The sequence below is a fragment of the Buceros rhinoceros genome, unplaced genomic scaffold, assembly GCF_000710305.1.
Source record: "Buceros rhinoceros silvestris isolate BGI_N320 unplaced genomic scaffold, ASM71030v1 scaffold5102, whole genome shotgun sequence".
NCBI lineage: Eukaryota > Metazoa > Chordata > Aves > Bucerotiformes > Bucerotidae > Buceros > Buceros rhinoceros.
Genome location: NW_010398185.1, coordinates 7,389 through 7,676, shown reverse-complemented (window position 1 = coordinate 7,676; position 288 = coordinate 7,389).

Sequence of the window (288 nt, the reverse complement as noted above, 5' to 3'; positions counted from 1 at the left end):
GGGTTGGGGCGGTGGGAGTGTGGCACGGTGCCCACTCGTGCTTTGCGAGAGCCTGGGCAAACCCCCCCGCAGCCAAGGGCAAGACGGTCAGTGGTAACAGAAAACTGGATTTCATCCTCCATCCCTCCTTAAACACCACAATAAACTGTCCTCCCTGACACTCAGAGCCCCGCACCCACCCGTGCCCCGCAGAGACAGGGTCCCCCTCCATCCCCTGCTCCGCACAGGACCGCACCAGCACAGACGGGGAGAAAACCAGTGTACCCAGTGGAGGAGCACCAGCAGCCG